The sequence below is a fragment of the Hemicordylus capensis genome, chromosome 3 (genome assembly GCF_027244095.1).
Source record: "Hemicordylus capensis ecotype Gifberg chromosome 3, rHemCap1.1.pri, whole genome shotgun sequence".
Lineage (NCBI taxonomy): Eukaryota > Metazoa > Chordata > Lepidosauria > Squamata > Cordylidae > Hemicordylus > Hemicordylus capensis.
This window is the reverse complement of record NC_069659.1, coordinates 336,301,417-336,317,520: the sequence shown is the minus strand read 5'-3', so window position 1 is coordinate 336,317,520 and position 16,104 is coordinate 336,301,417.

The window sequence follows — 16,104 nt, the reverse complement described above, 5'->3', positions numbered from 1 at the left end:
GTTGTTGGCTAGGCTATCATCACATCTTGTGGCAAAGAATTCCACAAGTTGATTGTGCATTGTGTGAAAAAGTACTTCCATTTGTTGGTCCTAGATTTCCTGGCAGTCAATTTCATGGGATGACCCTTGGTTCTAGTGTTATGTGTGAGAGAGAAGAATTTCTCTCTGTCCACTTTCTCCACACCATGCATAATTTTATAGACCTCTATCATGTCTCCCCGCAATTGTCTTTTTTCTAAACTAAATAGCCCCAGGTGTTGTAGCCTTGCCTCATAAGGAAGGTGCTCTAGACCCCTGAACATCTTGGTTGCTCTCTTCTGCACCTTTTCCAGTTCTAAAATGTCCTTTTTTAGATGTGTATGCAGAATTGTACGCAGTACTCCAGGTGCAGCCACAGCATAGTTTTGTATAAGGGCATTATAATATTAGTTGTTTTGTTTTCAGTCCCCTTCCTAATGATCCCTAGCATGGAATTGGCCTTTTTCACAGCTGCCGCACATTGAGTCGACACTTTCAATGAGCTGTCCACCACAATCCCAAGATCCCTCTCCTGGTCAGTCACCAACAGCTCAGATCCCATCAGCATATACTTGAAGCTGGGGTTTTTCGTCCCAATGTGCATCACTTTACACTTGCCAACATTGGGCCACATTTGCCATTTTGTTGCCCACTCACCCAGTTTGGAGAGATCCTTTTGGAGCTCCTCACAATCCGTTTCGGATTTCACTACCCAAAAGAGTTTTGTATCATCTGCAAATTTGGCCACCTCATTGCTTACCCCTACTTCTAGATCATTTATGAATAAATTAAAAAGCAAAGGTCCCAGTACAGATCCCTGGGGGACCCCACTTCTTACTTCCCTCCATTGTGAAAACTCTCCATTTATACCTACCCTCTGTTTTCTGTCTTTCAACCAGTTAGCAATCCACACATGCACTTGTCCCCTTATCCTATGACTGCTAAGTCAAAGCAATGTTGGCTAAAGTGTTAGCCAGGACCGCTGAGCACTGCAGAGCTGATTGTGAGAACCCAGATTTCTGTGCAATCCTGATCAAACCACTGTAGTTAAACCATGTTTAACCAAGATAGCGAACCAAGATCTGATCCCAGTTATCTATCCTGGTTAAATGCAGTTTAACCATAGCAGTTTGCCTGGAAATTCTGAGTTCACACAATCTGCAGGGCTCAGCAATCCTGGTTAACTCTTTAATCAGGATCACCATGATTGTGTGAATGCAGCCTAATATTAGTTTAACTGACAGTATTACTGTTAGAAATACTGTAGGTGTTCGAAAATACAAGTATCAGACTTGCTAAGACTCCCTGCTGCAGGTACACTGAGTAAAAAATGTAAGTTTGTTGCTGTGTGATGTGTGAAACAGCTCTCTCACATCAACATCTGTGTGATGTGTGAAAACAGACTATTACACCCCTGGCATGATGCCCCAATTACTTCCCTACACATTAGGTCTGCACCTTGTTTTGGTTTGGCCCCCTAAGCACAATGAAAGACAGAAATGGCCAGTTTTCATTTCTATCATGCAAACACCAGCTCTACACATTTAATCACGGTCTTGGCTATCACTCAGTGTCAGTGTGTGAAGCCAATCATTTCTCAACATGTCTCCTCCGCCTTCACAGACATCTGCTACCATTTCGACTAGCAACTGAAGAGGCATTAATCCTTGGCAGCACCTGTCAGAGAGAGAACAACTCTTCCTCCTTTCACTCTTCCCTCGACAAGCTTTGATTCTGATTAACAAGATCTTGCTAATCTGCTCACTGCTGCCTGCCTTCAGTGTCATTAATATACAGTTAAGGGAGATTATTTCCTCTGATATCAAGATTTACGATTGCTGTTCCTCTAAAAGGCCCATTTGTTTTAGACAAATGAACACAAAGGAGCTACGCTGGTTGTTATACAAATCTGGAGGGTGCTGAATACTCACACACAGGCATATTTTCTTTAAAATATTGATCTACTCTGTGGGCTTCCCTTTCAAATGCACATGAAATGTTGATGCTGAAAGGATCATATATGAATGCAGTCCAGGTTATGAACAGACATCTCAGTATAACAACAACAGCAGCAGCAACAAAGTGAGAGTGTTCCTTATCTAAAAAATTTTCTGTGTAGGCCGACAGTACTGTAGTAATATCTTGATATGCATATACTGTCTGTGTCTTTGTCTGCAAAGAAACCTATCCCAACACTTGCACGTATGCCTGAGCCATGCACTGAATTGGACTCATTCAAATCATCAGTGTAGCAACAGCAATTTAGCCTAATTTGACATGCTGGCTAATTAACTGCAGTTTGCTCTGAAACCACAAACTGTGACATAAATTGTGTTGCTGCTTTGCATCAATGCAAACATTACTTTCATATTTTGCTACAAGTGGAAACTATGTCAGGAGGAGCTTCCAATCTGAAGCTAGTAAAAAAGGGGGGGGGAGAAAGAAGAGTAGACAGAGGGCAGAGCTGGCGCTGCGTTTGTGGGGGCCTGTGAGTCTCCTTAGTGAGGTGCAGCAGCTGCCACCTTTTAAACCTATAGTGCAATGTCCCCAGCATTGCATTGTGAGAAAAGGAAGACGGCCGCTGCCAGTGTGGCAGCCAAAATAGCATTCCAAGCCTCAGAAGTTGGCATGGGCCATTTGATAGCCCTGGTCTCTTGGACAGCGCATAAATTGGCCAGTCCCTGATGCTGATCCTGACTGAGGGCTTCACATTTTTCTGTCAATCACAGGTCCCCAGCATGTGCCCTAGATGGTTGGGGCCTCCCTTTCAGACTTTACATGTCTGAAATGGCATACTTCAGCAGTACATAAGTGTATCTCACCACCATGTAATATGTGAACCAAGATTAACCAAAGCATAAGAAAATAGTAAATAAGCAAACCAGGGAAAGCAAGCTACTAGTCCTCATAGTAGCTGAACAATGGACTGACCTTACCTTTACTTTCACCTCTTCAAAAAAGAGAAAACCAGAATGATCAACCAGCAGCTCTGTTTGAATATTTTTTCCCTTACTTGGTTCCTAAGCACATCTTTCTAGTTCAGTAGTGCCCATTTATTTATTTATTATTTTTTACATTTATATCCCACTCTTCCTCCAAGGAGCCCAGAGCAGTGTACTACATGCTTAGGTTTCTCCTCACAATAACCTTGAGAAGTAGGTTAGGCTAGAGTGAAGTGACTGTCCCAGAGTCACCCAGCTAGTTTCATGGCTAAATGGGGATTTGAACTTGAGTCTCCCCGGTCCTAGTCCAGCACTCTAACCACTACACCACGTTGACCTTTACTCTATTGCCTCTAGTTCTGGTCTATCTAGAGATGAAATGACAGATCTGTATACCAGTAAATGAAATGCTGGCATAGTATAGTGGTTAGAGTGTTGGATTAGGAACAGGAAGACGCAAGTTTGAATCCCCATTCAACCATGAAACGCACTGGGTGATTCTGGACCAGTCATGTATCTCTCAGCTTAACCTACCTCACAGGGTTGTTGTGAGAATAAAAATAAGCATGAGTTCCTCAGAGGAAGAGCGGGATATAAATGCAATAAATAAATACATAAATACATAACTCAGTCATCCATCTTACTGCAGTGCTTTCCCAATGTTTTGGGCAGACTAATTTATTAATTCGTGTATGCACAAATCAATTCAATCAATCATTGCCTTATTAATTTGCATAAAAGGGAAACTTTTTGGAAGTACAAAACAGCTTTGGGGATGAGGGGATGGGATTTTGTTGACATCACAGGGGGCCAGCCAATCAATACCGTGCATGACCAGCTTCTGTTTCAAAGTTGCGGAACAATTTTTTTCACAGGTTGACCCTGAAAAGGAATGGTTATGTTTGAATTGAACGCAGAGAGGCACATCCAGAGTTGCTCCTCCTCTGCTCATAAACATTATACTTTGTACGGTTTGTTATAGATTTAAGATGACATCAATCCTCCACAGAAGGCTGGGATCTGATAGCTGTGCCAGCTAAGATATGGATAATTGAATTTTACACCCCAAGATGTAAAGGAATCCTTGCAGCCACAGAGGGAAATATAGATCTGTTGTTAATTGTCTGGGCAGGTTTATTTCCATATGGAAGAAATGTTGTGTACATTTTCTCAGAACAGCAGCAATTCACTAAGGATTAATCTGCCGTATCTAATTATGTTTTCATTTCTTATTTGCAGGCTGACTACATTAAGAAATTATTTACTCCTTGGGTTTAAAAAGAAACCAAACATATTCTATTGACTGCATGCAAAGGAGGCTCTCAATTTTTTATACTTATTTCCTGAAGGCAGTACTAGCTAAGACTCTTAACTAATCTTTCTAATTCTATTCATTGCTGTTTTTCTGAGTTTGGAAACATTTGCAGATTCTCAAAAGCAGCAAGAAAGCTCATCTCCTGAACATGTCCAACAGGCACAATTGTTATGGAACACCCTGTATTTTTATTCAAAGTTCTTCTTTGTGGCATAATTAAGCTACTAACAATGTCAACAAGGTCAAGTATATTTAGGGTTGTTGTACCCATTTGCCCGGGCAGGACCCGACACAGGTTTGCTCTATGATCTAAATCAGAGATTCTCAATGTTGGGTCCCCAGATGTTATTGGACTTCAACTCCCATAATCCCCAACCAAAGGCCACTGGGGCTGGGGATTATGGGAGTTGAAGTCCAAAAATATCTGGGGACCCAGTGTTGAGAACCTCTGATCTGAATGATAGGTAGATGGGGTTGGGAAACGACAGATTTTGAATTTGTGCAGACTCTGGGCCAGTTCAGATACCACATGGAACCTCTGTTAAAATCAGACTTTGCACAACTGCACACGACCTCTGAGTCTCATTGTGCACATGCTCCCCACTCCCATCCCCTTCCTATCTAGGTTAAAATAAACCAAGATTGTTCATGACCTTTGAACTGACTGATCTTGGTTTATTCTGGCCTACTTGCACCAAATAGGCCATGGTTATAAGTAAGTTACAGATCTCAGCATATTTGAAGTTAGGCTAGAATAAACTAAAGCTGCATTCATACATAACACGTAACAGGAAATCAGAGGTCCCTTCATCTCCCGTTCTCAAACCTGAATGTCCGAACTGGGAATGAGGGTCACACACACAAATCTTTTTTTTTTTTTTAAGACCCAAGGTTTCCCTTCCTAAACTGCACTTTGTCACCTTCAGTTTTTTCATGGTTTCCTCTGCTGGGCCTCTGGTTTGCCAGTGCCAGCGTTACATATGAATGCTGGCACACAGTTTCATCAATATTTCATCAATCTAAAAGCTCCTCCCTTGCTCTGGTTCCTATTGGCTGTGTGGGCAGTCCTTCAGGAAAGACGGAAGCCCACACAGCTAGCTCCCTTGCTGACTTCAGAAGTGCCCCTCTTCCAAATGTCTGAACACGTACAGGCGAGCAAGGGGAAGGGGGTCATGGAACAGTGGGTCCACTGGACCCACAGTTCCCCATTACTTGTGGCTGCAGCCTGAGACTGGTCAGTATGAATGTCATGACCAATCTTGATTTATTTTAACCAAGATAGGAAGTGGGCACTTGCATGGGGATGGAAGGGGGAGCATGCAAGCCTGAGGCTGACATGGAGCTCAACTTTAACTGAGGTTCCATGTGATGTCTGAACCAACCCAAAGATGTTGTTGTTTATTTACGATCTTAGATCAAACATAAACCAACCCAAAGAAACAGCTTAAGTATGGGATCTGGCTGGCATGAAGGAGCCTTGAGGAGCTACATTGGCACACTGTTGTTGGGGGGAGGGTGTTTTATGCTGCTTAATAATAATAATAATAATAATAATAATAATAATAATAATAACAACAACAACAACAACAACAACAACAACAACAACAACCAAGCAGAAAAATGGAAAAATAAGCCACTGCATGGTCAATATTGGCACAATATAACTGGAAAATCAAACATAACCAAGACCTGACAATGGCTTAAGAATGGCAACTTAAAGAAAGAAACTGGCTGCACAAGAACAGGCACTAAGAACAAATGCAATAATAGCAAAAGTTGAAAAATCAACAACAAACGGCAAGTGCTGCCTTTGCAAAGAAGCAGATGAAACAGTGGTTCACCTAATCAGCTGTTATAAAAAGATCACACAGACTGACTACAAACAAAGGCATGACAAGGTAGCAGGGATGATACACTGGAACATCTGCAAAAAATACAAGCTACCTGTAGCCAAACATTGGTGGGACCATAAAATTGAAAAAGTTGAAGAAAATGAAGATGTAAAAATATTATGGGACTTCCAACTACAAACAGACAAACATCTGCCACACAATACACCAGATATAACTGTAGTCGAGAAGAAAGAAAAACAAGTTAAAATAATCGACATAGCAATACCAGGGGATAGCAGAATAGAAGACAAAGAAATAGAAAAAAATCACCAAATACAAAGATCTACAAATTGAAATTGAAAGGCTGTGGCAGAAAAAGACCAAAATAATCCCAGTGGTAATTGGCGCCCTGGGTGCAATTCCAAAAGACCTTGAAGAGCACCTCAACACCATAGGGGCCACAGAAATCACCATCAGCCAATTATAAAAAGCAACTTTACTGGGAACAGCCTATATTCTGCGACGATATCTATAATAACAACAAGAACAATATTGATAATAAAATTCAGCCATCCCAGGTCCTTGAGAAGGACTTGATGTCTGGATAAAACATACCAGTCAATAACACCTGTCTGACTGCGTAAACAACAACAATAATAATATTTATAAACTGCTTTTCAAAAAAAAGTTTGCAAAGCAGTTTACATAGAAAAATATATAATAAATAAGAGGATTCCCTGTCCCAAAGGGCTCACAATCTAAAAAGTATAAAGTAGACACAAATAACAGCCACTGGAGGAATGCTGTGCTGGGGCTGGATAGGGCCAGTTGCTCTCCCCCTGCTAAATGTAAGAGAATCACCACTTTGAACGGTACCTCTTTGTTCAGTTAACAGGGGGTTAGGGCTTGCACTACCTACCTCACACCTGCTTTCTTTCCAACTGCTCCACCATTTCTTTATAAATAAAAGGATATTATACCTTTTATTATACACCACACATTTCCAGCACTGCCTCCACACAAGGGAATTGACCCTGAAAAGCTGCCTCAGAACATCCTTCCATTTAGGGAATTGGAGAGCAGAAACATAAAGGTACACAGGTTCAGGCAGGGCCAGGGAAGAGCAAGGCAAGGGGAACACCAGAGAGCACCAACTTATTCAAGATCCAGCCAAGGAGTTCTAACTGGAGATGTTGACCAGCCTCCCAATATCCTGTTCATGCTTCCGTTTGAAGGGGCTGCTGGGAGACTGCAGCCAAAGAAAGCAAGAGAAGTTCAACTGATCTCAGGTAAATTTGCATCCCAAAGTAGTGCTGGTCTGAGGTGAGATGCAATTCCTATTAGCTAGATTTGTTCCCCTTACATTTTTTTGTATTTTTCTTCAAAACTACTGTTTTAGTCATATGATAATTTATACAGAATGTAAATGTATACAGATTTAGTAGACATCATTTAAGCAGCTCAGATTTATTGAGTTGGGTGTTGCGCTGAGTCAAAATGGCCTCTCAGCCTTGTTGCCTCATTTGCAGGCAGTGAAATTGCGGGGGGGGGGGCGGGATTCAGTTCGTTGTTTTGCATGAGGACACAGCATCATTCCAAGTGGGATTGTGGGAGCGGGGAAGTGGCAGACACCAACTAGAAAAGGTGCTGCTACTGCTGCCGGCTACAATGCCACAGTGAAACAGGTGGCAGCAAGGGGGTAACAGGAGCAGAGGGGGTTATTGCTCTTGTCTTTTGCACATCACCTGAGTTCAAGCTGGAAGTTCTCCACAGAAACTTGTCATCTCAGCCTCAGAAAAATTATTATGAGGCCAACCAGGGCTGTAGATCTCCCCTTCAAGCATTTGAGGCATTCCCCTAGGGTTGTCAGGTCCAGGTGGTGAAAAAAGTTGATATCCATCACTGAAAAAGTGGAAATAGAGAATGCCTTTCACCAAAAACATGTCTCCAAAAAGTCTCCACTTTGCATAAAATTTTGTGTTTATTGGTATTATATATGCATAGTTTGATAAACATCCGATAATATGAGACTAAATGCAGCCCATCACTGTGAAGCTGATGCCTAGGTGAGCAATATGTCTGCTGTCTAGGTGCAGTTCTCAAGGCCCCTGTTTCTTAACCATAAATTCATCTCCTGGTTAGGTTCACCACACGCATAGTCCTCTGGCCTCCCCACCCCCACCCCCACCCCCACCCCCACCCTTCCCCATGGGCCACCCAGCCTGCTCTCCCCAGCCAGGCCAGCAACTACTTCACCTCTTGGCTCAAGGCGGGGCAGCCAGCTACTACCTACCTACCAAGCCAGCTTCTTTGCATACTGGTGCAGAGGAGCATGCACAGTCTCCCACTCGCTTGCTGTTCATAAATGTTATATAAACAACACTTATACTGTATACCGCTTTTCAACAGAAGGTTTCACAGTGGTTTTCAAAGAAAAATAAAGAGGAAAGCCCAGCCCAGACTTTGCTGATTGTAAGAACTGCCAGGAGCTGTGTGGCTCCCAGCGGCAGCGTGGCACCAAATCCTGAAAAGAGGCCACCCTCTGAAATGGGGTTAAGAGAGCTAGTGCTCTCTTTGCCCAATTTTTTAATTGTCTGCCAGCCCCAGTGGCTTGCTTCCTCATGTGGTGCATTATGGGAGTTCCAGGGGACGGAACAATGCTTCCCAGCCTCCGATCCTCTGTGCTGCCGGGTGCAGCTGGCAATCGTCTGGGCGAGCAATCCACCCAGCCAGCAAAGGCAGAGGGATCATCTGCGGGGAGGGATCGTCTGTAAGTCCTAGCAGCCTTCCTCTCTGTTCTCCCTCGAGCACTTTCTCACTGGTTGTGAGAAAAGGCTCAAAGAATACAATGCTCCCCTGTCTCCAAAGGGCTCACAGTCTAAAAAGAAATGCTCCTTAACACCAGCATCAGCCACTGAAGGAACGCTTTGCTAGGGTTGGATAAGGCCAGTTTCTACTCCCCGTGATAAATAGAAGAGTTCTGCCACTTTAAAATGTTCCCTTTTACTCAGTTAGCTGGGGTAACTAAACTTAGTTAGCTAACTGCTAATGTCTCATTGCTGCCACCACATGAAGGAAGCAAGCCGCACCTGCCAGGCCCACCTATCTGTGCTCCTGCATCACATGGCTCTGCAACCTGCCACTGAAGCAGAACCTCCCCTCTGACTTCCCCACCGGATGGATGGTCAGCAGGATGTCGGCAGGGGAAGGAGACAAAGGAGTAGGGGTGTGCATTTTGGAATTTTCTCATTTCAATTTGTATCCAAATCGAAACGCCCCTGTTTTGTTTTGTACCCGAATTTTCTGAATCCGAGTCACTCCTGTTTCGTTTTGTAGCCGAATTTTCAGAATCCAAATCCAAATCAATTTGGATTTTTAAAAAGGGTCCCAGGGCAAAAATAGTGGGTGGTGGTAGTGTCCAATGGGTGGAAGCTACCACCCAAATTTCAAAGGAATTGGGCAAAGGGCTGATTTTTTTGTGAATTCTTTAAGTTTATGCGTCTTTAAGAATTTTCCCATAGGGAATAATGGGGATTCCAGCAAAGGTATCGCTTCACATCAAGGGGGAAGGGGTGGCCCAGAGTGGAGTGTGGTGGGTGGTAGTGCCCAATGGGGGCAAGGAAACTACCTGAATTATTTCAAAGGAATTGGGCAAAAGGCTGATTTTTTGTGATATGTTGAAGTTTACGTGTCTTTAAGATTTCTCCCATAGGGAATAATAGAGGTTTCAGCAGCCCCATAATTCCACTTGGGGGGCACTGGGGATGCCCAGAGCAAAGGGGTGTGTAGTGCACATAGGGTGCCAACCACCCCCATACCCACAAGCCCGTGGGGTACGTGGTTTTGTTGTTTCTGAGGTGCTCAGTGTATATTCTCTGGTAGTGTATGAGATTTTCAGTTGAAAACAAGAATCCACTCTCATATGCTACCAGAAAATCTACACTCAGAACACCACAGAAACAATAGAACCCAGCACCCCATGGGTTAGCAACCCTTCCCCTGGCCAATGTGGGGTCAGTAAAGAGTGGGAAGAAGCAAAAGAGCCAATGGGGAACAAGGAGGGAATTGTCAGCAGGTCAGCCCATGCATTAGGTCACCGATCGGAAGGCTGGAAGGGCGAGAAATTCAAAGAAATGTCAAACATAAAATGGAGACTGACTCAGAGATCACCACAAAATGGAGGTCCGAAACAACAAAACGTTTTGTAGCCGAAACAGGGACGTTTTGTTTTGTATACAAAACTTTTGGATCTGGAAAATGGGTGTTTTGTTTTGTCTACAAAACACCTGAAATGGGCTGTTCTGGGTACAAAACGTTTTGTATCTGAAATGTTTCACACATCCCTACAAAGGAGGAGAAGCTGTTCATGAAAGCAAAGTGTGTTCTGAGCCAACAAAATGTTCCAGCTGCTCCCCAGAAATTCAGACACAACAAATGCCAAAAAAAGTCGTTTGGTCCCAAAATAGTCACATGACCTCTATAAAAGTCCCTAGTTGGCCACCCTAAGTTCCCTCCTCATTTTAATGAACTCCCCCCACCAAACCTAATAATTCATTCTCCCCCTTAAAAGTGTCTTTCATCCCCATCCCCAAATTTAAGTGAGGCATTGCTTCTCAGACTTTCACCCCGGCTGACTCCTCCACTTCTAATTCTGACAACAGTCATTTATAGTCTAGATCTCCTCCGAAACAGATGCAGAATTTGGCCTACAGGAACTGGCCAATAACTTCAGTTGATTAAAAAAGTCTCCCTTTGAAAGATGTAGTTTGTGAGGTTTCAATGTATCTCGCTTGACAGGTCATATATTTCCACCACAATTATCTGCCACAATGTTGTGATTTGGGCCAATAAATTAACATCAGTTTTTAGAGCTGATGTGAAATGTGAAATGCAACCAATAGCACTTAAAAAAAAAAGTAGAAAAATACTGCCCGGTTTTTTACATTTCAACCTGCAGACCATTTAATCTCCTTCTAGTGCTGCCTTCGCTTCCTCAAAGCATCCATCTTCATATCTGTAGTAAATCTTGTCTGAATACCAAACAGATTGTTTTTTCAGAGGAAAAATGCTCTTTAAGAAATGAAAACCTGCACCAACACCTTCCTTAGAGTCACTTAACCAAGAGTTGATAACTTTGAAGCAGCCCCCATACCTGCACCTCAAACAGAAGCCTGATATAGATTGCCTGTGATAATGTGCATCTCAGTGCTAGAAAAGCTTCACCTGGGAGATATTCAGACATGGCTTCATGCTTCGGAGTAGATTCGCAGCTGTTTAATTCGGGTGATTAGACCCGTTCATACAGAGTTGGTTCTTGTCAGCATTCCCTGCGAATCCTTTTCCTGTGTGCATTCCCACAGCTTGCTCTGGGTTTTTCCTCCAACCAATCACATCTCAGAGGAGGAGGCGAGAGACCCTTTTTTGCTGTTGTTAGTTCAACAGCTAGTTGCGGAAGACCAGCGAGACAAGTTGCCAAACAAACAGATCAAACAACAGAACACTTAACCCGAAACTGCCGAATCTGACCCAAATCTTTGCTGATTTTTATAATGAACTTACCTTTGGGACTGCCTTCATCACCTCAAGTTCCCCCTGCCCAGACCTTTAAGAGGCCATGGAAGATGAAAGTAGAAATCATTGCTGTCTTTCTGTGATGAAGAAAAATGCAGCCTCATGGAAACAGCTCAAAGGGCTCAGGTTACATCAAACCTGTAATCTCCATTGTTAAGTTCCAGGCATCCTCCAACAACATCTGCATATGTAAAGCCAATGTTCCTATGGTGACCAGGGTTCAATAAGACAAAGCCAGAGAGTCAAATTGAATAAAATAAATAAATTTTATTTATGCGCACACACACACACGAATTTAAAGTAGCCAAAAGACTGGAGTAGCGTAGCAGCACTAGCAAGGCTTGCATTTAACTCCCTCTCCCTCCCCTTCTGGACTTCCTCCACAGAATTTCACCAATCTGCCTCAACCCCTCCCCTCCAGTGATCACAACTGCAAATCACTCAGAGGAGACCATACCCAACACAGCTGTCAAACCCCCCTTCGTTTAGCCTTGAGAAAGTGCAAGTTTTGGAAAAAGCCGAATTACTGGCAACCACTTCTCCCACTTCTCACACATTGCAGGAGAAGTTGAGGGGCATACCAGAAAGCTCGGTTTAAAAATTAAATATAAAGCTGCTGCAAATAGAGGATTTTTTTACCCCAGACATAATTCAGACCAAGCTAGAATGTGCAGCAGTAATTCGGGGTAAAGCAGAATTGGGACTTGGAAAGCTCACAGGGACTTTGGGGTAAATCCAGGTGATATGTGGACTCACACCCTCCATTCCGGAGGGGATGCGAACTAAAAGCCATGTGTGTAAAAGACCCCGGAAGCTTTTCACACAGGGCTTTTGAAGCCCTTTAACTTGCATCTCATGCAAGTTGTGTCATGCAAGTTGCATCTCATGCAAGAATGCAGGGGGTGCATTCACATATCAGCTAGATTTACCCCAAAGTCTCTGCGAGTTATCGGGGAGCAGTTCACACACAATTCGGGTTTTTCACTGTGCATTAGAGTGTAACTTGATTTATATATGGGGTAAAAAAATCCAGTATTTGTATCAGGTTTTGGGGACAACTTTAAGTTTGCAGTAAAGCCTCCCTGTAAATCTGCAGTAAAACCTGCTGTGCGTAAAAGTCCCTGCTGGTTATTGCAAAACAAGCTTCTGTCAAAGGTACTCATCATGGAGATCTTTAAGATGAATTTGCCAAAACACAGATAAGGCTATATTCTTCTACTCATCCAGCAACCTTAACTTAACCCAGTGATGACCAGTGGGTGGCCCTTGAGATGGATCTGGCCGGCAAAGCTATTTTATGTGGCTGTATCCAATTTCAGTCAAGCAATGGCAAAAGCCATTGCTTCGCTTGTAACTATCAAATGAGCAAGCTGTTGATCCCATTAATCCTATGTTTCTCTGGGTTTTGTGTTGTGTGCTCAACACTTTCCTGAGTAATAAGGAGCAGGGAAGGCAGTGTGACCTAGGTTTGGTTTCCTCTGGTTTCCTCTGTTTGTTCTGGAATATGATTTTTTTCCCTCAAAAGAAAGGGAGGGAAAGAGCGTCATATGTGGACCATTGCATAAGCAACTGTACAGGCAAAACCATAGCGTCACACGTTGTGAGAGGTACAGAACAGAGGGACAATGTGGAACAAGCACCACTTCAAAAGCAATTCCAATGCTGTTTTGGAGCAGTGATTGGGAAGCAGCCTTTTGCACCCCCAGGCCCCCAATGAAGACAGGACACCCTTAGTTGGAGTAAATAAGGGCCACTTTTATTATTGTACAGAGGTAACGACACTTGCAACGAGGTCCCAATACACTAGAGTGCGGGTACTACTCTCACGTGGTGGCCCTTCCTAGTGAAGAGCACTCCACACCAGGGCGAAGGGCTGGGTTCTGATTTGGCCAGGCTCCAAGTCCCGGCCTCCTCTCACCGCGGGGCTCCACCCCGCCGAGGGGGTGGTGGTCCACCACACCCCCAACCCAAGCCGTCAAATCTCTGAGCCGGTGAGTTGCGCCTACCCCCCGAGTGGGGGCCATTCCCAACCTTACGGGCCGTCAAAGCCCTGAAAGGCTGTTCCTTGACCCCCCCTCACCCAACTGGCCCTCCAGCCAAACACCGATCCCTGAATCTACCTACCCAACACCCGCACTCTCCTGCAAAGTGACCAATCAATTCTCAATGCCTACCTGCCACCTGGTGCCCATAGGTAACGATGGCTACCAATGGCCCAGCTCCTAAGCCTCAGTGAGAAGTAGGCGAAAAAAGGCCGTGCCCCAGCCAATCTGGCACGACCCAAAAAATTCCTACTTGGCCCCTGTAGGCGACCAGCTATCCCTCACTGAGTACCGGGAGGGTGGGTGGGTGCCTGGCAGAAGAGAGACTGCTCATGAGATGGCTGCTGGGCTACGCTGTTTCCCGGCCCCCTCACCTGATTGGACAGTCCCTAGTCACGCGGAGGGGGCCAAGATGGCGCTTCTGTGCCTGCTTCTTCGTGCCGGGAGCACAACCCCGCCCCCCGCCTCACCGCTCGGGCATGGAGGCGAGAAGCGGCATTTCTGCAGCTTTCCCTGTAGTTGTGAACTGGGAAACCTCCAGAATGCTGCTTCTGCTATCATTGCAAGGCTGCCCCAGACTGCAAAGGCAGCCCAGGGACACAGCATTACTCCTCTGTAACACTGCACATGGTGTGGGCCACCATTATTAATCTGCAGCTTGATTGCCCATATGACTCTCTTAAAAAAGGAGTCATCCTTAGGGGCTCCGCCATTTTTTCATATGGTTATTAATTTAACCCTAACCCTAACCCTAACATATTTTTATACCGCCCCAACCGCAAGTTCTCTGGGCAGTTTACAAGAGAATAAAAACAACCAATAAAAAGATTTAAACATTTCATCAATTAAAATTTAAAAGTTAAAACCATTAAAACACAATTAAAATAGTATTTAATTAAAAACCTGGGTGAACAAATGCGTCTTGACTGCCCTTTTAAAAGTTGTAAGAGATGGGGAGGCTTTTATTTCAGCAGGAAGTGTGTTCCAAAGCCTTGGGGCAGCAATGGAGAAGGCCTGTCCCCGAGTAGCCACCAAATGAGTCGGTGGCAACTGCAGATGAACCTCTCCAGATCATCTCAATGGGCGGTATGTAACCCAGGCTGGACACTCTTGGGACTTCAGGCTTGGGTGAAGTGTCTCCCTTCTCCCCACCTGTGCTTGGGTGTTGGCTGTTGGGAAATCTGTCTCAAAGATGCTGTAGCAGATATAGAAGAATCGTAACTGGGGTTATAGTGAATTCCTTGCCTTTACATTATTCTACACTATATCTACACTACTATTCTACACTGTTACTTCCCTGTTGACAGGAGACCATTGGCATCCTTAACATTTAGGTGACACGGGAATTGTAGCTACTAAATACTCTTTTGTGTTCTGGTGCCTGTAAATCCAGCCTGCAGAACTGGCTCCTGCTGTCCCTGAGGTCTCCAAGACCACTTTCTGCAATTCCCAGACCCCATAACCTTATAAATGCACAATAGCTCCTAAGGAGGTGGGGGGAATTGCTCCCCCTAAATGTCAGTCTACATAAGATTATTCCTGAGAAGCATACTGAGGCTGTACCTAGGCACACCCACCAAAGGCCAAAGGAAGAGATTTAGGAGATACGTATTGAGCATCTAAAGTCATTTTGAGGCATCAGGCAGGGGTTCCCAACTTCAGCCCTCCAACTATTGTTGGACTACAACTCCCATTATCCCTATTGGCCATCGTGGCTGGTGGAGATGGTTGCTATAATCCAACAGCAGCTGAAGGGCCAAAGTCGGGCACACCAAGCATAGGGCAATGGAGACTAATGAGGTCTACTGGCTTAGAAAACCTTGTCATACCAAAGTTTTAAAAGGAGGTCTCCAGCAGGCCCTTCAGCTTAGAATGGTATCCTAGACCATTCTAAGGTGAAGAGCTAAACTGATTTTTCAAGAGTTCCTGTCTGTGCTACAGTAAAAAAAAAGTTGTCTGTATTATGATACAGTAATACATGATAGCAAAATCAAATCTTCTTATTTCCAAAAGTGGAATATTCCAGTCATTGTGCCCTTCCAAAGACTGTCATCATTAGTTCATTGACACACAAGTGTCCAAGCATTCTGGACACTAACTAAAAATAACTCTTAGAATCCAGACTTCCACCTGAACTTCATCTGAAAGCAAAGGGTGCCCGTAAGCAACTGTTAGTCACTGAATTATTCTGCTTGCTGCAGTTTGAACAAATTAGATGAAGTACTGTTGTCCAATGACCATCCTGACTCATCAGGCCTAAAGAACATAAATGTGGAGCCTAATAATATAATTGCTCCTGGCACCTCCTCTCCATTTAAAAATTATTCAAGTACAAACAGGTTGGTGTACATGGTGTGGAGTTGTGTCAAGTGCCCTGCACATAA